General features: G+C 41.6%; 1 protein-coding gene across 1 annotated transcript in view; it reads right to left on the bottom strand.

The window, feature by feature from the left end:
- Window positions 1-26,966, bottom strand: part of LOC126298269 (glutaryl-CoA dehydrogenase, mitochondrial-like) — a 952,805-nt gene that overhangs the window by 98,870 nt on the left and 826,969 nt on the right. The gene's annotated exons all lie outside the window — the stretch shown is intronic.

Raw genomic sequence — 26,966 nt, 5'->3', positions numbered from 1 at the left:
GTTACATGCCAAGAACCAGGAAATGGGTTTGCTTATTACACGACAAGTATCCACACGGAGAGTGAGGTGCCGTCTCGAGCACTACGGACTATCATTGCAGAAACCATTGCTGCTGCAAACCTTGACACATCAGCAGAGGGAGGTAAGGTGACAACCCTGGACACAGGAGTGGCGCCATGACACTCTTTCTGCGTATACCATCATGGTTTTTCAGCTTTCCAAACATTGTCATACATGCTCCAATACATGGCATCATACTATTCAGGGCAAATGCCCACAGGAAATGTCTACTTCTGGCTCTCACAGCCGGTAAATTGGTCAGCAGCCGTTATATTTCAGACTCCTTAGGCCCAAAGATATTGCCTTATATATGAGGTCTCCAAAACGTTATGTTGCAGCAACACGATGCAAGACCGCATGTAACCACACTGTGCAAACCAATCTCTATGCAGAGGGTGTACAAGTGTAGTCCTGGCCAACACGTTCTCCAGATCTCTCGCCCATTGAATACATTTGGTCACGGTTTGCCAAGAGACTAGGATGCTTGCACTTGACACTACGATTGTCATGTAACTGAAACAGCATAGCGTGCTGCACCCATACCTCTCATACAAGCTCAGTTCAACTCAATGCTCAGCCAAATTGGAGTTATCGTTGCTGCCAGAACTGACCTCCTGACAAAAGCCTCAATGACCACCTTTTGCAGTGTGAGATGAGCAGATGGAGTCAGTGAGCTTCTAGGGGTTCAGAGAAGGATGTGGAGTCATGCTGACTCCATGGGCACTTCCAGCTGAGCTAAGTTTCTCAGTTCAGGCTCCCTGGTGGGATCCAGCTAGTCTCACAGATTGTCAACTAGGTTCAATACAGGGTGGTTGGCAGCCAGCGGAGAACGTTATACTCATCCTGGTGCTACTCAAAGCACGCACATACACTTCAAGCTATTTGACATGATGCTGCGTCCAGCCGATAGGTGGCATCATGTCAAGAAAAAGAAATTTCATGTAGGGGACAGATGGATACAAGTACTTTGTTGAAATATTCTGCCTCCAGAATGATGAGATTGTCCAGGGAACACCACTAAAAACATTGCCCAGATCATTACGCTCCCTCCTGGTTGCTGGGTGTTTCCTTTCCTTTCAGACATTACTATGGAACATAATACGTCATTCATCTGAAAAGGACAGCTGTCGAGACACTTAGTGGCAGCCAGTTGAAGTATTGGCGTGCAAATTACAGCCTTTGTCGCCGATGAATAGCAGTCAGTATGGGTGCATGAACCAGAGACTTGCTCCACGTTCCTCTGCCTCGGGGTGTTGTGTGATGTCTTTAGATTAGTTAGGTTTAAGTAGTTTTAAGTTCTAGGGGACTGATGACCATAGATGTTAAGTCCCATAGTGTTCAGAGCCAGCCTGCTCCAGGGCTCATACACAGCGAATTTCGCTGAGCAGTCGTGGTGGAGATACTGTTGATACCTCCTTGGGTCATCTAGGTGGTCAATTGCTTAACAGTTGCACGTCTATGCCCCCATACACATCTCCGCAGCCGTCGTTCACCTCTGTTATATATGGCCGAGGTGCACAACAGTTGCCTCCGTGCCGGTTTTGAGTGCACGGTATACTGCAGCCACAGTGGCACATGAACAGTTTACAAAAATAGCCAGTTCGGAAATACTTCCACCCTAGGTCAAAAAGCCAATGATCATGTCCTTTTGGGAATTATATAAATCACTCCATTTCCGCATTACGATAACGACTTCATTGCTTTCCGCATCCCCCCGACAATGTTGGTGGTGTCACCTGTCACCTCAAATGTTTGAGTAAATATTGCATGTTGACGTCGAACATAGTCAGTGGCCACATTAATGTTACTGGACCGTGCAAAATTTCGGAACCTCTATGCTTCCAAATCACCTACAGATTTATTAACGTATTCTTTCTACTACACTTTATAAGCACTATGAGTAAAATCTCATATTTTTCTATCCGACCTGGTGAGCAGTTTCAATGGCGAGCAACGTATTTTCGATCGTTCTTACAATGTGCTACAAGGGTGTCATCAACTATTACCACTGGCGGTTTCAGATTTCTATTCCAAAACAATGTTCGCATACATCTTAAACATCGAAACTAGTCTTAGTACAATGATGACGATGGAGACATAACGCAACGTTGGGGCTCAAATCCTCAACGACGACGGTATGATTATCTACCGAATACTTCCTCAGTGGGGGAAGGATAGGGAAGAAATTCGTCTGCGTCTCATTCAAAGAATCGACCTGGAAATTGCTTGCATCGATTCAAGTGAATCATAGACAATCTTAATCTGAGTGGACAGATCATTTACTGGAAATCTATTTCTACTGGAAGGAAATCTACTATCTTAGTAGAAATAAATTATTTTTCATTTAATGCATCAGAATGAAGAAATCAAATCTATGTTGGCGCTTTGCACACCTATTATCAACATTAATAACTGTTACGCCATTGTAAGATAACCAGGGAAACTAGCAATAAAATAATTACACAGGCCAAAAACAAACTATTTTTATATCTAGGATTTTAGAATTGATTTTATCTACAGCTGGGGCATTGAATCAAAAAGTGAAATCAGTCTTCCTCTATCCGCTCTTCTTTTTTAATCATAGTTGTTTAACATGCACTTCTACATGCAATGTGCATTTGTAACTCTGGTTTGTGCACTTCTAAATCACATGTGCGAGGATTGGTTCCTGTAAGTTTGCCATATTGGCGGTCTGCTTCCTAATTAGTTTCAGGAATATCCACTAGATGGAGTTGGAGGTAACAGTGTGAGCTCTGGCCATACAGGGCTCAGCGAGAATGACGTCGCTTGATCTATGCTGTAGTTTTTTGCACTAGTTCTGTTGAACAGAAATAATATAAGTTAAAGTAGAAGAAGTTGTGTACATCACATTGATGGTTTTTGCTACATATGCAGAGAATAAAGGCTGAAAGGAAACCGAAAACCTATTGCTGAGTTTGTAAATACTTTTGCAATAAATCTGTAAAACTTGTACAGAAAATTTACGATTGTGGACAACTGGAAACGTCTGAAACAATGGCCACGCCAATACCTGTTATTTGTGAGGACTGGTGTTGTCCCACTGATACTAATGACGATGACAGTGATTATGTGGGTATGGCATTAATTCCGCAAGGTTTAACCTGGGATGAGTTAATAACGCACCAGGGATCTCAAGCTGTCAAAAGAAGCTTCTGAATTACTGGCTTCCAACAAAAATGTACTGGATCAAGGAACTAAAGTTACCTTCTACCATACAACAGAAAAACTATGCTACCCTTCTTGCTCTTGAAATGGTTCATCTGAGGCAAAATATCCCTGATGAGCCATTCCAATTAAAATAAATCTCTACTGTAATTACATAATGGTTTTAGTTCAACAGAACGTCATGTGAAAATGACTCTTTCAAGATATGATCAAACAATTTGTAGAATAGAGGTAAATACTCATATTGTTTCAATGAGAAGCGGCAGCATTCACCTAATTTGAGTATGAATAGGTTCTCAGACTGTTTAATAGCTTGTGAAGATACTATTTCGTAATCTTTCTTCTTGATTTATTTCACAATTAGTTTGTCACCCATAGTAAAACATAATACACACTATTTTCTTAGCGTCAACTTTTTTACCAATCAACAAGGCAAAAAAAAAAAACGTAGTCTCATCACCAAAACATCTTTTCACACAGAACGAGCTCATTTTCAGTTGATTGCTGATTACAAAAACGTTACACACGTGTCTCACATACAAAAGCTTAAAAGTCAACTCAGCTAACAACTATGCCCGATCTGATTTGGGATGCATACAGTTCTATATAACACAAAATTGTTGTCCAAAATGTTCTAGAATTTCCTTTGTCAAAATAATTATCAGAACGACATCTGTTTTTACAAACAGTGGCGATTTATGCAAAAATTTTACCTTTTTTGGTTACAAAAATGCGAGCTGCAAAATAAATTTTATATATTTCTGTAATATAACGTAGAAATATAAAAATCTTCTAAAATTTGTTTACGTAGTATAAAATTGTTGTCAAGCAGAAATTTTCTAGTGAAGTTAACTGTGGTTTTTGAATACACTGAAGACTATTGTCTGACAAACAATCAATTACGTTTTTCTACAGATCATGACATTTGGAAGTTTGTTGAGTACTAGTCATATACGGGAAAAACTGTATATATGAAATGAAATACAATAAAAATCTTTACGTTTAACAATACCTTTTAAATATAGACTTCTGTAAAGTGAAATCTGTATGATGACCAGTTTTCATAATTTTATGTCTTCATGGTTTAACTCACACTAAAGAGGTAAATTTGCAAAAGAATACTATTTCGTAAATACTTCAAAGTATCGTGTACCTATACAAGAGTCGTTAACCTCATACTTTACGATCTAAATCGGAATAAATGTTAAACAAATGGATGTGCAATCGTATCTTACAGTTTTGCCCAGGCTGGTGTTATAACGACCTGTTGATCCAGGAAGCCCTTCATTTTTACTTTTTATACTTTCAAAAAGACAATGTCATGTTTTGCTTCGTAATTAGTGGACTCCTGGGGAAATGGGACTTCCTGAATGTTTTTTGTTTGATGTTCTTGTTTCTGTGCACAGCTAAAGGCAAGTTTGAAATTTTTATTAATACACAACGGTACAATATTTAGTTCAATATCGGCTGCTCCCTCAAGGGAAATGAAAGAGGAACATAATACCATAGTTTTGATCTTTGAGAAGATTAAGTCTCATAAACATCAATGAATGGTTTGTCTAGACTTACGAACGCTAAGATTTCTCTTTGGTTTGCAATGTGGTTCTTGTGACTCTGGAATAGCAGAGGCAAAACACATCACAGTGTTGGAAAGGAACGGCCAAAGAGAGAAAATATGTACGGAGGGAGGAAGAATGTCATTAACGACCCCTTAGTTGAACGAGAGAAAATCATTTGTCGTCCACTGCATATCAAGTTGGGCCTTTTGAAGCAGTTTGTAAAGGTTTTTGATAAGAACGTGTCATACTTTGCATATACAGGGAAAAATGTCTGAGCTGAGAACGGAAAAATTCAGCCAGGAATATTTGATTATCCACAAATAAGGCAACTCTGCATATGAAAACTGTCGAGGCACGCTACCACGAAAGATCGGATATGCACGTGATGGCAGTTTACTGCTCGAATTTAAGAATGGACCGCTCCATAATACAATCAAGAATGTCATGGAAAAGAAGCTTCCTAAATGTTCAGGGACTGGATATTATCATCAATGACATTTTTATTTTGTACAGAATAATATTTATATAATACAATAGTAAAATTTATTGTTTAATTTTTATTCATGGACTTATATTAAAACAGTATAACATATATTTCACTAAAATCTCGTATTTTAGTATTTTGAGCTCCTTGGCAAATATTAATGAATTGTTTGAATTCAGGACATGAAATTCTTAGAAAATCAGCTCAAAACACTCCAGTGTTATCCAAATAAATAGCACATTACACGAATCTTAACGCTATGGTTTTCAGTCAAGACTAATTATGCAATTATAGTAAGAAACATACAAGTTGGATCATTTTAAGCATTTCATAGGATTTTTAACCAGCTCATTGTTACACTAATAATAATCTATGTTTTTGCTCGTGAGTATTATGTTTCGCTCTGTGCTCTGTGGTAATGAAGGTTAGAATGTAACGTACCTTGAATCAGAATTATTACAAAGGGGCACTATCTTACTTGAAAGGGCAGTTTAGGAAATTGGTCATAACCTTGTTCAAGGAGCCGTAATATCAATTGCATGAAATGAGTAGAGCCACAAGAGGAATTGTTAATATTCCTGAACGAGAGTCCAGTGTTTCCATGGCTGCACCACATCGTACATAAAATACAATGTGGACTGCTGATGTGCTGCAATTATTTTTTTGTTATCTGTTGTTGGATTTTGCTGAAAGAACAAGTTTTTAAATACTCGAACATGTTGGATTGGCTACACCAAAAATCGCTACCTCACGTGAACTGGCCAATGCGAAGGCCGTAGTGATAAAATAAAACGTTATGAACTACAGAGAGCGCATCCACCGCATTTACCAAATTTCATTAATAAAACCCAGCGGGGTGAAGAAGTGGGATGACCCAGAAGTCACAGTTAGGAGATTAGTGGTTTGTATCTCTATCAGTCCATCCACATTTAGGTTTCATGCAGTCTTCCAAGCATAAGCTTGGACAGGAGACTGCTGAGAAAGAAACCTAAATGTGAATGGCCTGACAAAGATTCGAACCACTGACCTCCTGACTGTGAGTCCTGTGTCTTCCCACTTCGCCACCTCGCTGGGTTTGTGCTTTTGTCTAAGGAAAGGAGTATACTCCTACATAGAAATATGGAAGTGACTGCGCGTGCGCATCGCCGCGTGTCTGTGTGTGTGTGTGTGTGTGTGTGTGTGTGTGTGTGTGTGTGTGTGTGGCTGTGAGCTCGTGGTCATGTGCTCGGCGGAACGCGGGCTGGGGCGACGGTAGCAGACACGCGAAGGCGTACTTCCAGGAACGTTATGACGCTTTCTCGTGTGCCGGATAGCCAGATGACGGATTTACTACCGTTCCTGTTCCCTTGAACAATCTTACAATACACAGCCATCTCTGCAGATGCAGAGAAAGAAGGAGGAACTTCGTAACGTGGTCATTTCTAGCACTAGTCTATATCTACATCTACAGGGCGTGGACACAAATATGGAGCAACGTAAAGTACAACGTCTTACCACGCCTAACGCGGCGAAGGAAAAAACAGCTACTAGTCATCACAGAACGGCGAAATACAGGTTCTGTGCGGTTTTCAGTGGAATCTTATACCATTGTCCCTCAAAAATATTGGGAACTTCACGTAGTGATGATGGAAGTGAGTGGTGATCATGTACACTTCATTCCCAATTTGACGATGAAGGCTCAAAAATGATGAGATCTGTTACTGTGGTGGTAAGTGGAGATGCGGCAACTCAATCTATTGGTCAGAAACTAATCGTGGAAGACGTGTGCTGTGCGAAACGAACCATGTCTTCTTGGAACACAGCATCTACATCTACATGATTACTCTGCTGCTCACAACAAAGTGCCTGGCAGAGGGTTCAATGAACCACCTTCAAGCTGTCTCTCTACCATTCCATCCTCGAAGGGTGTGTGGGAAAACCGAGCCCTTACACTCTTCTGTACGAGCCCTGAATTCTCTTATTTTATCGTGATGATCATTTCTTCGTATGTAGATGGGTGCCAAAAGAATGTTTTCGCAATCGGAGTAGAAAACTGGTATTGAAATTTCATGAGAAGATCCCGTTGCAACGAAAAACGCCTTTGTTTTAATGATTGCCACTCCAATTCACGTATCATGTCTGTGGCGCTATCTCCCCAACTTCGCGGTAATACATAACGAGCTACCCTTCTTGGTACTTTTTCCATGTCATCGGCCAGTCCCATCTGATGCGAAACCCACACCACACAGAAATACTCCAGAATAGGGCGGACAACCGTTGTGTAAGAAGTCTCTTTAGTAGACCTGTCACACCTTGTAAGTGTTCTGTCATTGAGTATCAGTCTTTTGTTGGCTGTATCCGCAACATTACCTATGTGATCATTCCAATTTACGGTCACAGGTTCGAATCCTGCCTCGGGCATGGATGTGTGTGATGTCCTTAGGTTAGTTAGGTTTAAGTAGTCCTAAGTTCTAGGGGATTGATGACCACAGCAGTTGAGTCCCATAGTGCTCAGAGCCATTTGAACCATCATTCCAATTTAGGATTTTGTAATTGCAGTCCTAAATTATTTAGTAAAATTTACAACCTTCAGATTTGTGTGATTTGCCGCGGACTGAAATTCAGTGGATTTCTTGTAGTACTCATGTGAATAACTTCACACTTTACTTTACTCAGGTTCAATTGCCACTTCCTTGAGGAACGCTGGGTATTGTTTCTCTTTTACTAGATGTCTTTCCGTCTATTACTACGAACTGTGACCTTTCTGACAGGAAATCACGAATCCAATTGCACAACTGATGTGATATTCCATAGCCACGCAGTTAGGTCCCAAGACGATTGTGAGGATTGGTGTCGAAATGCTTCTGGAAATCTAAAAATATGGAATCAAATTTATATCCCCTGTCGATAGCTCTCATTACTTCAGGAGTATAAAGAGCTAGTGTGTATCAAAAGAACGATATTTCCTGAATCCCTGCTGACTACGTGTCAAAAATGGTTCACATGACTCTGAGCACTGTGGGACTTAACAACTAAGGTCATCAGTCCCCTAGAACTTAGAACTTCTCAAACCAGTCTAACCTAAGGACATCACACACATCCATGCCCGAGGCAGGATTAGAACCTGCTCCCGTATCGGCCGGACAGTTCTAGACTGAAGCGCCTACAATCTCTCGGCCTGACGGCCGGCCCAAATAATAGTTTAGTCAAGTTGTCAAGAATAACCTCTACCCATACTATTTCGCAGGAACTATCTATTTCAATTTCACTACAAGGCTAACTACTTCTGACAGCAATAAATACTCCACTACCAATTGTATTTAACCTATTCTTTCTGAAAACTGTTAGACCATTAGAAAAAATTCCTGCTGAACTTGTTTCCGGCTTTAGCCAGCTTTCTGTACCTATAACTATTTGAGCTTCAGTGCTTTGTGTTAGGGCATGGAACTCTGGTTCTTTCCCAACACAGCTACGACAATTTAAAACCACAATACCGATCGTTTCTACAACTAACTTACTGTGTTTTACCTGCCCGCTTTTAGACGGACGCCCTTTCTTAGGTTCTCTGAGTCCCACTAATCTAAAAAAAAAAAAACGCCCAGTTCCTTCCACACAGGCCCAGCTACCCGTGTAGCAGCTTCCTGTGTGTAGTAGACTCCTGACCTATTAAGCGGAACACTGAAACCCAGCACCTGATGTCGCAAGTCAAGGAATCTGCAAACTACACCATCTCAGAACCGACTGAGCCTCTGATTCAGATCCTCCACTCGGCTCTGCACCGAAGGACCACAGTCTATTCTATCGACGATGCTGCAGATCACTATTGGAGAACAAATATTGTACCATGAAATGGATTTGATCAGACACAATTGACACACAATCCTTGGCAGTAATATGACCTTGCAGAGTAACCATGGGGTCCAAGGAATACCAGCTTATGGCTGATCTAATCATCACCTAACCCTCGTCATATTTCGCTATTGACAGTAAGCTGCCTGTATCGTAGGCTTGGGACATGAATATGTCAGACATTAAGGCGGGCAGCAACAGGATACAGTGTAAAACAAGACTCAGCCAACCAAATGACTTTCTTCCATTGCTCCATATTTAAGTTTTTATGGCTTCAGTACCACATTTTCCTGTTACACCCATTGCAGTCGCTAATACTTCGACATCGGCCTGCAGTTCTCTGCTTATGAAGACCCCTTCCTGTTGTTTTGGTGCTGACAGAGTACTCGAGTGCGGCATTGAGTTGTGCAGTGACTATTATAGCTGTGGTCCTCATATTTTTCGTCACAATTCTCTTCAGTGATCATTTGCGATGGTAACTCAACAGACACTTTCGTTCGCATTGTGACTAAGAGGGCGCGTTTCCGCGCTCTTTTTATTCGGTATAAACCTTTGATATGGTGCCTCATGAGACACTAACCACTTCAGCTACATGGTAACAGAAGCAAATACCACAAAATCACCAACAATCTGTCCATTTATGAATTCACTTAATTGTGACGTCACACACTTGCAGGTGCACAGAACACTCTTCTGACCACGACTGACACTTGCAACGAACAGAGGGCATTGTACAGGTGCCGTTCGTGATCTGAAACAACAACGTACCCAGCAGGTTCTGCTAGCATTTGCAGTTATGTTCAAGAACGCTTTGTATTTCTCGCACTGCTTCCATGTATCTGTCCAACACCCGTATATCTACATCCATTGTCGAACCCCTGTATATCTACATCCATACTCTGCAAACCACCATGAAATGTATGGTAGAGTGTACTTCTACCCGGCCATTGTGGCCGAGAGGTTCTAGGCGCTACAGTCTGGATCCGCGCGACCGCTACACTCGCAGGTTCGAATCCTGCCTCGGGCATGGATGTGTGTGATGTCCTAAGGTTAGTAAAGTCTAAGTAGTTCTATGTTATAGGGGACTGATGACCTCAGAAGTTAAGACCCATAGTGTTCAGAGCCATTTGAACCATTTGGTACTTCCAACTGAACTAATTAGGGTTTCTTCTCATTCCATTCACCTACAGATTTCGAGAAAAATGACTGTTTATACGCCTTTGTACTCTCTTTAGTTAACTTAATCTTGTCCTCTCGATCCCTGTAGGGGCGTTGTGGTATATTCCATAATTCGTCTACTAAAACTGATTCCTGACACTTTGTATGTAGGTGTCTGCCAGCCCAGTTTCTCCAGAATTTCCGTGACACTGTAGTGCAGATCAAACAAACATGTGATCATTGCTGTTGTCTTTCTCTGTATATGTTCAGTACTCTTGTTCGTCCTATTTGGAAAGGATTAACATCACCATCTACATGGTTACTCTGCAATTCACACTTAAGTGCCTGGCAGAGGTTTAAAAAAATGGTTCAAATGGCTCTGAGCACTATGGGACTCAACTGCTGTGGTCATTAGTCCCCTAGAACTTAGAACTACTTAAACGTAACTAACCTAGGGACATCACACACATCCAAGCCCGAGGCAGGATTCGAACTTGCGACCGTAGCAGTCGCATGGTTCCGGACTGCGCGCCTAGAACCGCAAGACCACCGCGGCCGGCGTAGAGGTTTCATCGAACCATTTTCATACTACTTCTCTACCATTCCACTCTCGAATTGCGCGAAGAAAAAGGACAACCTAAATCTTTCCGATCGAGCTCTAATTTCTCTTATTTTATTATAATCATCATTTCTCCCTACGTAGGTGGGTGTCAATAAAAGATTTTCACGTTCGGAAGAGAAAGTTGGTGATTGAAACTTCGTAAATACATTTCGCCGCAAAGAAAATCGTCTTTGTTTCAGTGACTGCCACCCCAACCCGCTAATCGTATCAGTAACACTCTCACCCCTATTGCGCGAGAACACGAGACGAGCTGCCCTTCTTTGCAATTTTTCGATGTCCTCCGTCAATACCACCTAGTAAGGATCTCACACCACGCAGCAATATTCCAGCAGAGGACGGACAAGTGTAATGTAGGCTGTCTATTTAGTGGGTCACATCTTCTAAGTGTTCTGCCAACAAAGCGCAGTCTTTGTTTCGCCTTCTCCACAACATTATCTATGTGATCTTTCCAATTTAAGTTGTTCCTAATATTTAGTGGAATTGACAGCCATTAGGTTTGTGCGATGTATCGTATACCCAAAATTTATTGGATTTCTTTTAGAACCCATGTGGATGACCTCGCTCTTTTGTCTGTTTAGTGCCAATTGCTACTTTTCGCGCCATACAGAATTTCTCACTAGATCATTTTGTAATTAGAATTGATTGTCTGATGATAGAACTAGACGGCAAATTACAGCGTCATCTGCAAACAATCTAAGGGGGCCGCTCAGATTATCACCTAGATCATTTATGTAAATCAGGAACAGCAGAGAGCCTATGGCACTGCCTTGGGGAACACCAGATATCACTTCTGCTGTACTCGATAATTTACCAACTATCACTACGAACTGTGACACCAGAGCAATATTCTAGGAAGGGTCGTATGAGTGTTGTGTAAGCAGTCTCCTTTGAAGAGTGAATACATCCTAGTATTCTACCAATGAAACGAATTCTGCGATCTGCTTTGCCTACAGCGCAGCAAATAATATGGAATTATTCAGTTTACAGGGTACGTATATATGACGACTGTTTACATTATTGAACATACTGATTTTTTCATACTCACTCAACTACATTTAAAAATTTTTCCTTTCTCAGGCTACCGGCTTTTAAAGAGAAGTTCGCCCATGTAGTAGAACTGGGTTGTCCAGGGAAAATGATTATAATTTATATTTAAATCTTGCTGCGCCACCTGTCAGACATAGTACGTTATTGTACAAATGATCAAAAAGTTTTTTGCAGGGCATTGAACTCCTTTGTGAGCCACTGACTGCTTTAATAATGGCTAATATAATACATTTTTCCTATAGTTTTGTAGATGTGTAAATCACTATTTTTCTAATTGTGATGGATTATTTGTGACGAATTTTACTAGCGAATAAATGTATTGCGACACTACGGCTAAAATGCACAGCTCCTTGAAGCAGTACCAACATGACGACCACGGGTGAAGACCACACAATATTCTTACTGCTCACTTTTGGGCAATCAGTACCTCATTTCAAACTGGTAACTTCCCAATAAAATTATTTCATGAGTCATTATTCAGAGTAAATACGCAAAATATGTTAGTATGTTGTTTCCAAGACTAGCAATTATACGAAGTACAAAAGTAGCTGAACTTCACTGTTTGAGAAACTCAGCAATACGCTTCTTCTAGTTCAAGTTTTAATAAATATGTAGACCCAAAAATTTGGAGTATTCTACCCTGTTTACTGACTCCTGTTCTTGTGCCGCGTCAATTGTTGATATTACTCTCTTCATTGTACAGAACTGAATATGGTGGATTTTCCCAAAAAATTAGGGAAAGTCCAATTTCAGAGAACCAGTTAATATACCATTGAAAAACATCATTAACACTGTCTTCTGTTGCTTTCCCTTTAATGGCATTTGTTAAAACACAAGTACCATCTGCAAAAACTCCCAGTTCTGCGATCAACTTCGATTCCACAACGAACTGTTGTGCGCAGCGACCATAGACTATAAGGAAGGAGAGAAGCACAGCATTCAGTCGCATTTCCAATGGTTTTATTACTTTTGCATAGGTGAAGACGGCTATTTAGACCCGAAATCTAGATAGGCAAGAGTAGTATAACTAATGGGTCGCGAATGATTGCCGTGTGTCTCTCCTTTCTTAAATTCTACGATCATCCCGTTTCATACCTTCAAAACCTGTTACATACAAGTATTTGTACGTGTTGACTGATTGCAGTTAAGACTCGTTGATATTGTAGTCATAAAATGCTACATTGTTTCCTTTTTGCGGAGTGCGTAATTTTGGATTCTCACCACTTGAAGAGAGTGTCCAGGTGCTGCAACACTCTGAAATTCTATCAAGATTAGACTGAATACCTGTGAATCGTATTTCAGGCAGATCTTAATTGTAAATAACTACACCATGTGCGAAAATTCTGAGGTTACCGTTAATATTTTCTGCACTGTCATTAATATTCAACATGAACAGCAAGGGCCACATCACACTTTCCAGGGGCACAGGATGTCCCAGGAGGTATGGTCAATATTCAAGAATGTTACAGGAACGATCGTTTGAAGTAAAAAACTTCATACAGGCATATGCCCTATTCCGAATGATTTTCGAGACAGGACACACTTAATGTACATCGTTATTTATTTTATGTGTCCTTCAATAAATTGCCAAATGGTTCAAATGGCATGGCTCCGAGCACTATGGGACTTAAATTCTGAGGTCGTCAGTCCCCTAGAACTTAGAAGTAATTAAGCCTAACTAACCTTAGGGCATTACACACATCCATGCCCGAGGCAGGATTCGAACCTGTGACCATAGCGGTAGCGCGGTTCCAGACTGTAGCGCCTAGAACCGCTCGGCCACTCCGGCCGGCAATAAATTGCCAGCCTCACACATGTACGCATGTACAACACTTAGTTAATATAACAATATTCGTTTAGCAAAGTATCAGTTTAAAAATATGTATTTTTAGCACATTCATCTCCAAGTATTGTACACGTCACATCACAGATGATGTACGGTGCACAATCCCTGTTCGAGTATCCCAGCGCAAACTTCAATGCATTTGTGCACTCTTGGAAGAAGACGTTTTGTTGCCTGTCTGAGTGCCTCAGCATGTTCGCTAATGAAGGTAGCAGTGTCCATGATGCGTCCACGCAGTTCATCTCGGGTATTCATCTTTTGCTTGTTCATCTCAGACGTCATCCAACCTTAAAATCAAAATGGAGTAAGGTCTGGCGATCTTCGTGGCCAGTTAATTGTACTACCACGACCAATCCAGCAACTCGGGTAAGTGCTGTTGAAAAGGTCTCTCATACGTCAGGTGAAATGTAGAAGGTCTGCGTAATGCTGGAAGTTCATTGTATTCCGTGTGGCCAAAGGAATGCTTTCAAGCTGTTCAACATACAAGGAAGTCTCTCTTGTCATTCGCTGTTCTAAAATGAGTGAATCTATCAACATGTTACCGATCGTACCGCACCAAACACTGATAGGAAAAATAATTTGGAAATTGGTTTCCACTGTAGCGTACGGATTTTCCTGTGAACAGCGATAATTATTACGTATGTGTTGATTACGTTCCATATAAACGTAGCTTCATCAATGAATAGTTTTAATGGAAGCAAATGAAGATAGACATTTAACAAGTGACAAATTTTAATTACTGTGGCATTGTCGCTAATGTGAAGATTGTTGCACATAGTATTTGAAATGGGTAACCCCCCCCCCCCCAATGAACCATGGACCTTGCCGTTGGTGGGGTGGCTTGCGTGCCTCAGCGATACAGATAGCCGTACCGTAGGTACAAGCTCAATGGAGTGGTATCTGTTGAGAGGCCAGACAAACGTGTGGTTCCTGAAGAGGGGCAGCAGTCTTTTCAGTAGTTGCAAGGGCAACAGTCTGGATGATTGACTGATCTGGTCTTGTAACAATGACCAAAACGGCCTTGCTGTGCTGGTACTGCGAACGGCTGAAAGCAAGGGGAAACTACAGCCGTAATTTTTCCCGGGGACATGCAGCTTTACTGTCTGATTAAATGATGATGGTGTCCTCTTGGGTAAAATATTCCGAAGGTAAAATAGTCCACCATTCGGATCTCCGGGCGGGGACTACTCAAGAGGATGTCGTTATCAGGAGAAAGAAAACTGGCGTTCTACGGATCGGAGCGTGGAATGTCAGATCCCTTAATCGGGCAGGTAGGTTAGAAAATTTAGAAAGGGAAATGGATAGGTTAAAGTTAAATATAGTGGGAATTAGTGACGTTCGGTGGCAGGAGGAACAAGACTTCTGGTCAGGTGACTACAGGGTTATAAACACAAAATCAAATAGGGGTAATGCAGGAGTAGGTTTAATAATGAATAGGAAAATAGGAATGCGGGTAAGCTACTACAAACAGCCTAGTGAACGCATTATTGTGGCCAAGATAGATACGAAGCTCACAATTACTACAGTAGTACAAGTTTATATGCCAACTAGCTCTGCAGATTACGCAGAAATTGAAGAAATGTATGATGAAATAAAAAAAATCCAGATAGTGAAGGGAGATGAAAATTTAATAGTCATGGGTGACTGGAATTCGAGTGTAGGAAAAGAGAGAGAACGAAACGTAGTAGGTGGATATGGATTGGGGCTAAGAAATGAAAGAGGAAGCCGCGTGGTAGAATTTTGCACAGAGCATAACTTAACCATAGCTAACACTTGGTTTAAGAATCAAGAAAGAAGGTTCTATACATGGAAGAACCTTGGAGATACTAAAAGGTATCAGATAGATTATATAATGGTAAGACAGAGATTAAGGAACCAAGTTTTAAATTGTAAGACATTTCCAGGGGCAGATGTGGACTCTGACCACAATCTGTTGGTTATGACCTGTAGATTAAAACTGAAGAAACTGCAAAAAGGTGGGAATTTAAGGAGATGGGACCTGGATAACCTGAATGAACCAGAGTTTCAGGGAGAACATAAGGGAACATCAAGAGCTCAGATGGAAACCCAGTTCTAAGCAAAGAAGGAAAAGCAGAAAGGTGGTAGGAGTATATAGAGGGTCGATACAAGGGCGATGTACTTGAGGAAAATGTTATGGAGATGGAAGAGGATGTAGATGAAGATGAAATGGGAGATACGATACTGCGTGAAGAGTATGACAGAGCACGAAAAGACCTGTGTCGAAACAAGACCTCCGGAGTAGGCAACATTCCATTGGAACTACTGACGGTCTTGGGAGACCCAGTCCTGACAAAACTCTACCATCTGGTGAGCAAGATGTATGAAACAGGCGAAAAACCCTCAGACTTCAAGAAGAATATAATAATTCCAATCCCAAAGAAAGCAGGTGTTGACAGATGCGAAAATTACCTTTAATAAGCCACAACTGCAAAATACTAACACGAATTCTTTACAGACGAATGGAAAAACTAGGAGAAGCCAACCTTGGGGAAAATCAGTTTGGATTCCGTAGAAATACTGGAACACGTGAGGAAATACTGACCTTACGACTTATCTTAGAAGAAAGGTTAAGGAAAGACAAACCTACGTTTCTAGCATTTGTAGACTTAGAGAAAGCTTTTGACAATGTTGACCAGACTACTCTCTTTTAAATTCTGAAGTTGGCAGGGGTAAAATACAGGGAGCGAAAGGTTATTTACAATTTGTACAGAAACCAGATGGCAGTTATAAGAGTCGAGGGACATGAAAGGGAAGCAGTGGTTGGGAAGGGAGTAAGACAGGGTTGTAGCCTCTCCCCGATGTTATTCACTCTGTATATTGAGCAAGCAGTAAAGGAAACAAAAGAAAGATTCGGATTAGGTATTAAAATCCATGGAGAAGAAATAAAAACTTTGAGGTTCGCCGATGACATTGTAATTCTGTCAGAGACAGCAAACGACTTGGAAGAGCAGTTGAATGGAATCGACAGTGTCTTGAGGGGAGTATATAAGATGAACATCAATAAAAGCAAAACTAGGATAATGGAATGTAGTAGAATTAAGTTGGGTGATGCTGAGGGAATAGATTAGGAAATGAGACACTTAAAGTAGTAAAGGAGTTTTGCTATTTGGGAAGCAAAATAACTGATGATGGTCGAAGAAGAGAAGATATAAAATGTAGACTGGCAATAGCAAGGAAAGCTTTTCTGAAGAAGAGATATTTGTTAACATTAGTATAGTATCAGGAAGTCGTTTCTGAAAGTATTTGTATGGAGTGTAGCCACGTATGGAAGTGAAATATGGACGATAAATAGTTTAGACAAGAAGAGAATAGAAGCTTTCGAAATGTGGTGCTACAGAAGAATGCTGAAGATTAGATGGGTAGATCACATAACTAATGAGGAGGTACTGAATAGGATTGGGGAAAAGAGAAGTTTGCGGCAGAACTAGACCAGAAGAAGGGATCGGTTGGTAGGACATGTTCTGAGGCATCAAGGGATCACCAATTTAGTACCGGAGGGCAGCGTGGAGGGTAAAAATCGTAGAGGGAGACCAAGAGATGAATACACTAAGCAGTTTCAGAAGGATGTAGGTTGCAGGAGATACTGGGAGATGAAGAAACTTGCACAGGATAGAGTAGCATGGAGAGCTGCATCAAACCAGTCTCAGGACTGAAGACCACAACAACAACAACAACAAAATTAACCAGCATGCAATGTTAATCACACATGTGTTCGTGGGACACTGATACACGCAGAGAGTCGCCATGTGCTTTTAGTACGAAGGGAGTTTGAAAATTCCGTGCAAAAATAAAAATTACTTACGTGTTTGGGGTAAACCTTTTTTAATTTTTCGACCATGTATCCTTTTACATTTATACACTTCGTCCAACGCTGTTATAATTTGTGGATTCCTTCCGAACGATTGGAATTGTCCAACACTGCAAAATAGCTTTAGTTGCTGCAATCACCTCCTCGTCTGAATAAAATCTTTGTCCCGCCAGCCATTTCTTCGAATTGGGGAACAAACAGCAGTCCGAGGAAGCCAATTCTAGAGAATAGGGGGGATGTGAAACGATTTGGAATACTGTTTCCAATCATTTAGCGACGACAACTGCTGAAGTGTGTGCTGGTGCATTATCGTGAAGGAAAAGGACTTTTTTGCGATCCAATCGCCGGCGTTTTTCTTGCGGGTCAGTTTTCAAACGGTCCAGTAGCGATGAATAATATGCACCTGTACTAGTTTTACCCTTTTCCAGATAGTCGATGAGGATTATCCCTTGTGAATCCCAAAAGTCAATCGCCATAACTTTTCCGTCCGAAGGAATGGTCTTCGCCTTTTTTGGTGCAGATTCTCCCTTGGTAACCCACTGTTTGGATTGCTGTTTGGTCTTAGGAGTATAGTAATGTATCCACGTTTCATCCACAGTGACGAACCGACGTTTAAAGTCCTGCGGATTCTTCCTCAACAGCTGCAAACCATCCTTGCAACACATCACACAATTCAGTTTTTGGTCAAGCGTGAGCAATCGCGGAAGCCATCTTGCGGAAAGCTTTCTCATGTCCAAATGTTTATGCAAAATATTATTTACCAGTTCATTCGAGATGCCCACAGCGTTAGCAATCTCACGCACCCTAACTCTTCTGTCATCCATCACCATATCATGGATATTATCAATGATTTCTGGAGTCGTAACCTTCACAGGGCGTCCAGAACGTTCAGCATCACTTGTGCCCATATTGTCACTCCGATAATTTTGAAACCACTTATAAACTGTTCTAATCGAAGGTTCAGAGTCACCATAATGTTTATCAAGCTTCTCTTTAGCCTCCTGAGGCGTTTTGTCTTTCTTAAAGAAATGTTTAATCAGCACACGAAATTCTTTTTCGTCCATGTTTTGACAGTTACTTGAGTTTCTTGATTCACACGATGCGAACCACAAAGAAATAGACCAATATGGCTGAATGTTGGTGTGCGTTCTTTCCAAAGATACTACTAACTAAACATTACCTCGATACGCGCCTGTGGTGCCACCTCTAGGACTTTACAAGGACTTTTCAAACGCCCCTCGTAGGGCTAGGCCGTGCCATTGCAACAATGTGAAGCTGTTCCTGTACATGTTGTTGAAATACGTGTTCAGATGAAAAATGGGAATTTCGAAGAATACCTGTTTCATGCAATGTGCTGAAAACTTGGGTAAACACTCTATGACTAGGAATTCCACGTGTCGCAAAGCGCCGACGGTATTCTTCGATATCCGTAAACATACACTATATCTATACATTCTTCATTAGTGTATTTGTGAGGCATTTTACCCAGTGTATGTACGAATAAAGTTGACCAGCACTTCTCTCTGATACACTCTCAATCCATCGCACTATTTCAGTTACTACACACCATGGACAACTACACGTCCAGCAGGCTAGTTTAATGGCAGAAAGACATCCTGAGCAAGCAGGTTGAAAGCAACGAGGCAGGTTGCCCTAGAATGAAACGTCAAAGATGCTGGCTGGGTAAGACATAGCGCGCCCCACCAGCCCAAAAACAAAACTACATTAAATGCGTGTTATCTCGGAAACTGGTCTCGATGGGGCATATGTCCATCTGAACTTTTCTCCTTTAATTGAGTGTTTCTGTCACACCCACGAATACAGAGCTTCATTGTTGTGTACTTTGGTAAATTGGGCTAAAAACCGATATCGTCTCTTACTCACCGACCTACATCTATATCTATATCTACATTTATACTCCGCAAGCCACCAAACAGTGTGTGGCGGAGGGCACTTTACGTGCCACTATCATTACCACAGTTTCCTGTTCCAGTAGCGTACGGTTCGTGGGAAGAACGACTGCCGGAAAGCCTCCATGCGCGCTCGAATGTCTCTAATTTTACATTCGTGATCTCCTCGCTAGGTATATGGTTCAAATGGCTCTGAGCACTATGGGACTTAACATCTGAGGTCATCATTCCCCTAGAACTTAAAACTACTTAAACCTAACTATGCTAAGGACATCACACATATCCATGCCCGAGGCAGGATTCGAACCTGCGACCGCAGTGCTCACGCGGTTCCAGACTGTAGCGCCTAGAACCTCACGGCCACCCCTGCCGGCGCAAGACTTTAACCACTGGTTTTTTATTTAGCGTATGGCTGATACAGACATATCATAAAATTAAATTACTTATACATATGTACATATTGACCTACAAGAAACTTTGGAGTTAAGCACCTGAGAAGATGTTAAGCAGGCGTACATCTGTCACTGCTTCTCACCGACCTTTCCATTCTTCAAGAGGTTTGAAATCCTTAGCAACCATGACAGCAGCATCGCGCAGAGTTGGATGGCGTGATTTTAGTCTCTTGCGATTTAAAAGTGGTAGGTCGCTATGCACTGGTAGGTTAGAATTCCTGGAGATCTTGTGGAATTCTCTAGTAAGAGCAGTACATCTGCGTAGATCAGGAGGCATTATACCGGTTAACAGTGGAAGCCAATAAACGGGAGTAGATCTGATTGCGCCAGATATTATGCGTATTGTCGTATTCAGCTGGCTGTCAACAAGAGTTGCATGACGACTGTTCGTCCAAACAGGCGCACAATACTCAGCACTTGAGTACACCAAGCCCAGAGCTGAAGATCGCGGGGTGGTTGCTGAAGATCACCAGGTAGTTCCGCAAAGCTTATGTTGTTTCGAGTCCTCAACTTCTGAGCTAAGTTAAGAACGTGTTATTTGAAGCATAGTGTACGGTCCAGGATGACTGGTTAAACTGGTTAAAGGAATTCTGTGAGCATGAAGTGAATTCGATGTCGTGAAAGGCCTACTTCTTACACGCTTTATTTCACCCAAATCAGGATCCATAAATTTTTTGCCTTTCTTGTCATCAGGCTCACATTTTTGACCTTTTGAAGCTGGACTAAACCATTATTAGACAACGTAGTGCAGGAAGTGCGCAAGATATTTAGGAATCCATGGCGTCCGACAGACAGCTTATTGACTCGTGGCGACATAGCAAAAGTCACGCGGCCACTGTGAGTGTTTTAGAGGGAAATTCGAAAGTCATGTAAGAAAAATGAGTTACAAAAGCACAAAATTACACTATCTGAACAAAAGCGCCTGGACATCTATTGATGAACATTAATATAGAGTGTGTCCACCCTAAGACTTCCTGATGGCTTGCACTCTGAGACAATTTCAATGAGGCGTCTGAATATCTGTCAAGGAATGACAGACCATTCTTCCTTAAGAACCGAGATCAGATGCTGTAGCTGTGTTGGACACTGGAGTATGGAGTGAAGTCTACGTTTTAACTCATCTCAAACATATTCCATCGGCTACAGGTCGGGATTCTGGGCAGGTCTATACATTGCAAAAATGTTATTCTCCACAAAACATTGCTGGACAGATGCTACGTCGTCATTATGATAAACCAGTCATCTCTTCTGAACTGTCCCTGTGCTGTAAGCAGTACACAATACGGTGACAGGTAAAATCAATTCATATCCTCCCTCATTCATTGTTCTCTTTACCGCAATAAGGGGGGGGGGGCACGTTTTAATCACGGAAAACACGCCCATACAATAACACCATCTCCTCCGAACTTTACTGTTGTCACTACGCATGATCGCAGGTGACGTTATCTAGGCATTCGCGACAACCCGTTCACTAGAATTGTCATAGAGTATAGTGTGATTAATCACTCCCGATCACTCTTTTCTAGTCACCCACTGTCCATTCACATCGCTCTTTACACCATACCAAGCGTTGCTTAGCATCGAATACAGAAATGTGTGGCTAGTAAGGATCTGCACAGACATTGTACCCCATTGTTTTTAACTCCCTATGCACACTTGCTGTGTTAGCTGGTAGCGCTCTCGACTCATGAGTGATCTCTTCTGCTGGTTTAATACGTTTTTTTACAACCTTCTTCCACAATGCTCGACGATCCCTGTCCATCAGTACATTAGGTCTCCCTGGTCTTGGTTTATCTTTGGTAGTTCCTCTGAATTTCCACGTCGAAATTCACTTCATCAACAGTCGACTTCGACAGTTTTAGAAAGGTGGAAATGTCACTGTTTTATTTCCAGTAACTGGTCAATGCCGCCCATTGTGGCCGAGCGGTTCTAGGCACTTCAGTCCGGAACCGCGCTGCTACTGCGGTCGCAAGTTCGAATTCTGCCTCGGGCAAGGGTGTGTGTTATGTGCTTAGTTTAGTTATGTTTAAGTAGTTCTAAGTCTTAGGCGACTGATGACCTCAGATATTAAGTCCCATAGTGCTCAGAGCCATTTGAATCATTTTGACAAGTCAATGGCCGAAGTCACTGAACTCAATGAGCGACCCATTATGCTGTTCCTGCTCCTTTACTGAAAACACAAGACTGTCTACTTCGTTTTATACAGTTGGTTCTGCCTCTCATGACATGTAATTTGCAATTCTGTATTACTTCGGGATTTCCAAATACTTTTAATCAGATAGTGTGTTTTTACAAAAAAGTGTATATTTTTGGTTTAATAATTGCACCAATTGTAAAAATTCCAAAAAAATTTCAACATCGCTATTACAGCACTATAACGGCTTTACCCATATAATTGCAGAAAACCCTACACAACTTCTGTTGCGGCTGTATCTGCCACTGTGGTTCAAAAATGGTTCAAATGGCTCTGAGCACTATGAGACTTAACATCTGTAGTCATCAGTCCCCTAGAACTTAGAACTACTTAAACGTAACTAACCTAAGGACATCACACACATCCATGCCCGAGGCAGGATTCGAACCTGCGACTGTAGCAGTGGCACGGTTCCGGACTGCGCGCCTAGAACCGCGAGACCACCGCGGCCGGCTGACCACAGCAGTTGAGTCTCATAGTGCTCAGAGCCATTTGAACCATCATTCCAATTTAGGATTTTGTAGTTGCAGTCCTTAATTATTTAGTGAAATTTACAACCTTCAGATTTGTGTGATTTGCCGCGGAACGAAATTCAGTGGATTTCTTGTAGTACTCATGTGAATAACTTCACACTTTACTTTACTCAGGTTCAATTGCCACTTTTCGCACCACACAACTTCCTTATCTAAATCATTTTGTAGTTCGTTTTGGTCATCTGATGACTTTACAACATGGTAAATGACAGCATCATCTGCAAACTATCTAAGACGGCTACTGAGATTGTCTTCTATGTCGTTAATATAGATCACGTAAAATAGAGGCTCTATAACACTTCCTTGGGGAACGACGGGTATTGTTTCTGTTTTACTTAATGTCTTTCCGGCTATTACTGCGAACTGTGACCTTTCTGACAGGAAATCGCGAATCCAATTGCACAACTGATGTGGTATTCTGTAGACACGCAGTTAGGTCCGAAGACGATTGTGAGGATTGGTGTCGAAATGCTTCTGGAAATCTAAAAATATGGAATCAAATTTACATCCCCTGTCGATAGCTCTCATTACTTCCGGAGTATAAAGAGCTAGTGTGTTTCAAAAGAACGATATTTTCTGAATCCCTGCAGACTACGTGTCAAAAATGGTTCACATGACTCTGAGCACTGTGGGACTTAACGACTAAGGTCATCAGTCCCCTAGAACTTAGAACTTCTCAAACCTAACTAACCTAAGGACATCACACACATCCATGCCCGAGGCAGGATTAGAACCTGCTCCCGTATCGGCTGCACAGTTCTAGACTGAAGCGCCTACAATCGCTCGTCCACGACGGCCGGCCCCCATTAGTAGTTTAGTCAAGTTGTCAAGAATAACCTCTACCCATACTATTTCGCAGGAACTATCTATTTCAATTTCACTACAAGGCAAACTACTTCTGACAACAATAAATACTCCACTACCAATTGTATTTAACCTATTCTTTCTGAAAACTCTTAGATCGTTAGAAAAAATTTCTGCTGAATTTGTTTCCGGCTTTAGCCAGCTTTCTGTACCTATAACTATTTGAGCTTCAGTGCTTTGTGTTAGGGCATGGAACTCTGGTTCTTTCCCAACACAGCTACGACAATTTAAAACCACAATACCGATCGTTTCTACAACTAACTTACTGTGTTTTACCTGCCCGCTTTTAGACGGACGCCCTTTCTTAGGTTCTCTGAGTCCCACTAATCTAAAAAAAACGCCCAGTCCCTTTCACACAGCCACCGCTACCCGTGTAGCAGCTTCCTGTGTGTAGTAGACACCTCTCCTATTAAGCGGACCACGGAAACCCAGCACCTACACCATCAAAGAACCGACTGAGCCTCTGATTCAGATCCTCCACTCGGCTCTGCACCAAAGGACCACAGTCTATTCTATCGACGATGCTGCAGATCACAATTGGAGAACAAATATTGTACCATGAAATGGATCTGATCAGACAAAATTGACACACAATCCTTGGCAGTAATATGACCTTGCAGAATGACCATGGGGTCCGAGGAATACCAACGTATGGCTGATCTAATCATCACCTAACCCTCGTCATATTTCGCTATTGACAGTATGCTGTCTGTATCGTAAACTTGGGACATGCATATGCCAGACATTAACGCGGGCAGCAATAGGAAACAGTGTAAAACAAGACTCAGCCAACCAAATGACTTTCTTCCATTGCTCCATATTTAAGTTTTTATGGCTTCAGTGCCACACTTTCCTGTTACACCCATTGCAGTCGCTAATGCTTCCACATCGGCCTGCAGTTCTCTGCTTATGAAGACCCCATCCTGTTGTTTTGGTGCTGACAGGGTACTCGAGTGCGACATTGAGTTCTGCTGTGGTCCTCTTATTTTTCGTCACATTTCTCTTTAGTGATCATTTGCGATGGTTACTCAACAGACAATTTCGTTCCCATTGTGACTAAGAGGGCGCGTTTCGGCTCTCTTTGTATTCGGTATAAACTTTTGATATAGTGCCTCATGAGACACTAGCCACTTCAGCTACCTGGTAACAGAAGCAAATACCACAAAATCACCAACAATCTGTCCAATTACGAATTCACTTACCTGTGACATCACACACTTGAAGCTGCACAGAACACTCTTCTGACCACGACTGACACTTGCAACGCACAGAGGGCATTGCACAAGTGCCGTTCGTGATCAAATACAACAGCGCAACCAGGAGGTTCGGCTAGCATCTGCAGTTATGTTCAAGAATGCTTTGTATTTCTCGCACTGCTTCCATGTATTTGTCCAACACCCGTATATCTACATCCATTGTCGAACCCCTGTATATCTACATCCATACTCTGCAAACCACTATGAAATGTATGGTAGAGTGCACTTCTACCTGGCCATGTGACCGAGAGGTTCTAGGCGCTACAGTCTGGATCCGCACGACCGCTACAGTCACAGGTTCGAATCCTGCCTCGGGCATGGATGTGTGTGATGTCCTTAGGTTAGTTAGGTCTAAGTAGTTCTATGTTATAGGGGACTGATGACCTCAGAAGTTAAGACCCATAGTGTTCAGAGCCATTTGAACCATTTGGTACTTCCAACTGAACTAGTTAGGGTTTCTTCGCCTTCCATTCTCCTACAGATTTCGAGAAAAATGACTGTTTATGCTCCTTTATACTCTCTGTAGTTAACTTAATCTTGTCCTCTCGATCCCTGTAGGGGCGTTGTGGTATATTCCATAATTAGTCTACTAAAACTGATTCCTGACACTTTGTATGTAGGTGTCTGCCAGTCCAGTTTCTCCAGAATTTCCGTGACACTGTCCTGCAGATGAAACAAACATGTGAACATTGCTGTTGTCTTTCTCTGTATATGTTCAGTACTCTTGTTCGTCCTATTTGGAAAGGATTTATATCGCCATCTACATGGTTACTCTGCAATTCACACTTAAGTGCCTGGCAGAGGTTTCATCGAGCCATTTTCATACTACTTCTCTACCATTCCACTCTCGAATTGCGCGGAGAAAAAGGACCACCTAAATCTTTCCCATCGAGCTCTAATTTCTCTTATTTTATTATAATGATCATTTTCCCTATGTAGGTGGGTGTCAAAAAAGATTTTCGCGTTCAGAAGAGAAAGCTGGTGATTGAAATTTCGTAAATGCATTTTGCCGCAAAGGAAACCGCCTTTGTTTCAGTGATTGCCACCCCAACTCGCGTATCGTATCAGTGACACTCTGATCCCTATTGCGCGATAACACGAGACGAGCTGCACTTCTTTGCAATTTTTCGATATCCCCCGTCAATCCCACCTGGTAAGGATCTCACACCACGCAGCAATATTCCAGCAGAGGACGGACAAGTGTAATGTAGGCTGTCTCTTTAGTGGGTCACATCTTTTAAGTGTTCTGCCAACAAAGCGGAGTCTTTGTTTCGCCTTCTCCACAATATCATCTATGTGATCTTTCCAATTTAAGTTGCTCGTAATAATTAGTGGAATTGACAGCCCTTAGATTTGTGCGATGTATCGTATACCCAAAATTTATTGGATTTCTTTTAGTACCCATGTGGATGACCTCGCACTTTTCTCTGTTTAGTGTCAATTGCCACTTTTCGCGCCATGCAGAATTTCTCACTAGATCAATTTGTAATTAGAATTGATCGTCTGATGATTTGAACTAGGCCGCAAATTACAGCGTCATCAGCTAACAATCTAAGGGCGCTGCTCAGATTATCACCTAGATCATTTATGTAAATCAGGAACAGCAGAGAGCCTATGGCACTGCCTCGGGGAACACCAGATATCACTTCTGTTGTACTCTATGATTTACCAACTATCACTACGAACTGTGACACCAGAGCAATATTCTAGGAAGGGTCGTATGAGTGTTGTGTAAGCAGTCTCCTTTGAAGACTTAATACGTCCTAGTATTCAACCAATGAAACGAATTCTGCGATCTGCTTTGCCTACAGCGCAGCAAATGATATGGAATTATTCACTTTACAGGGTACGTATATATGACGACTGTTTACATTAATGAACACACTGATTTTGTCATACTCACTCAACTACATTTAAAAATATTTCCTTTCTCAGGCTACCGGCTTTTAAAGAGAAGTTCGCACATGTAGTAGAACTGCGTTGTCCAGGGAAAATGATTATAATTTATATTTAAATCTTGCTGCGCTACCTGTCAGACATAGTACGTTATTGTACAAATGATCAAAAAGTTTTTTGCAGGGCATTGAACTCCTTTGTGAGCCACTGACTGCTTTAATAATGGCTAATAAAGTACATTTTTC

This window comes from Schistocerca gregaria, chromosome X (genome assembly GCF_023897955.1).
Source record: "Schistocerca gregaria isolate iqSchGreg1 chromosome X, iqSchGreg1.2, whole genome shotgun sequence".
NCBI classification, from domain to species: Eukaryota; Metazoa; Arthropoda; class Insecta; order Orthoptera; family Acrididae; genus Schistocerca; species Schistocerca gregaria.
Note: the sequence above shows the minus strand (reverse complement) of the source record. Positions and strands in the feature narration are given on the sequence as shown.